Source organism: Lampetra fluviatilis, chromosome 68, assembly GCF_964198595.1.
Source record: "Lampetra fluviatilis chromosome 68, kcLamFluv1.1, whole genome shotgun sequence".
Lineage (NCBI taxonomy): Eukaryota > Metazoa > Chordata > Hyperoartia > Petromyzontiformes > Petromyzontidae > Lampetra > Lampetra fluviatilis.
The window spans coordinates 2,945,979-2,947,753 of record NC_136342.1 but is presented as its reverse complement, the minus strand read 5'-3'; positions in this window follow the sequence as shown (position 1 = coordinate 2,947,753).

Genomic DNA, 1,775 nt, shown 5'->3' with positions numbered 1-1,775 from the left:
CCTGAGGACGGCTGCTTGCGTTGTGGCCGAAACGTCGTGAGAATTATTGTATTGTGTTTTATTTTTATTCTTTTATTACTTCCCTTCTACGTGATGACTTTACCGAAAGAACCAAGAAGAACAAAAGAGTCTTATTGTTGTTACGATGTACACGCGCGCGTGTGTGCACATGCGGTGGACTTCTTTCGCACCGGATGTAGCCGACCGTGCTAATCGGAGGTGCGGGAGAAGGATGGCGGTGGTGATGGTGGCGGTGGTTTTAAATGTCAAGCGGGCCTAGCCCCCCCAACCCGACCTAGCCCCCCCCCAACCCATAACCCTTCTCCGCGTGACGATCGCCTTGCACTGCACAGGGCCAGCTGCCAATGGGGGTGCCCCTAGGCTAGACCGCACGGCAGCAGCAGCAGCAGCACCATCTCTCCCCGCCTCACCTACTGAAGGACCACCGCCGTGACTACGTATGGGCTCGGTGGCTTCCTTGGAGTCTCCTTTGCTTGGATGTTGGATATTGCCGGCGGGGGGGGGGAGGGGCGGTCGGGATTTAGATTTATTTTTGTCTTTTTGTATTTTCAACGAAAAAAGTTTTTTCGACGCCGTTCGCCGGTTTGTGCACTAACGGGGGAAATCGTCGTCGGCTCCGGCAGAGTCAAACGGCCGATGTGGACTATTTAACGCGGAATGTTCCATCGGCAAAACGGTAAAAAAAAAGTTTAAAAAATCACTTGGTTTTTAAAAATCATGTTTAAAAACGTTCGCTTCAATTTAAAAAAAAAAATCATGTTTTTAAAATATAATGTATGTATTATATTTTATAGAATGTTTAAAAAAAATGGCGTTTCTGTAAACATTCTTTTTTTTAACGTGAAAAATAATGTTTAAAAAAGGTGATTTTTTAAAAATATCAGTTTAGAAGTACATTTTTTTTACACGTGACTTTTAAAAATCATGATTTTTTAAATAATTTGTAATTATGGTATTTTTTTAAACATTATTTTTTTTAAAATAATGCCTTTAAATCATGGTATTTAAAAATATATATATTTGATCATGTTTTTCTATCATGATTTTTTATTCATGAATTTTTTTTATCAAAATATAAAAAAAATTACATGATTAAAAAAAATGTCTTTTCAAGTTCATTACTTTTTTTTAAAGTCACTATGTTATTTTAAAACATGATTTTTTCAAGACATTTTCGTATTTTTTTTGGTTAAAACATTTTTTTTATTACTAGAGCGTTTTAAATATTCTAAAACGTTCGCGGTGAGAGGGGGGGGGGTAAACGTGCCGTCGATGACGCCTCCTTGTGACGACGACGTCTTGCCGTGACGCGCATTTCGGGAAGCGTTCGGATTGGTGGGGGGCGGGAAAACGCGTCAGCACTGTAGCACAGTGAAGGGCGCGGAGTGTCACTCACGTGGGGATCCTGGGAGGAGGAGTGGGAGGAGGAGTGGGAGTGGGAGGAGGAGGAGAGGGAGGAGTGGGAGGAGGAGTGGGAGGAGGAGTGGGAGGACATCAGGGAGGAGTGGAAGGAGGAGTGGGAGGAGGAGGAGAGGGAGGAGGAGGAGGAGTGGGAGGAGGAGGAGTGGGAGGAGGACATCAGGTTGGAGGAGGAGGAGTGGGAGGAGGAGGAGTGGGAGGAGGAGTGGGAGGAGGAGAGGAGTGGGAGGAGGAGTGGGAGGAGGAGTGGGAGGAGGAGTGGGAGGTGGAGTGTGAGTGGGAGGAGGAGTGGGAGTGGGATGAGGAGGAGTGGGAGGAGGAGTGGGAGGTGGAGT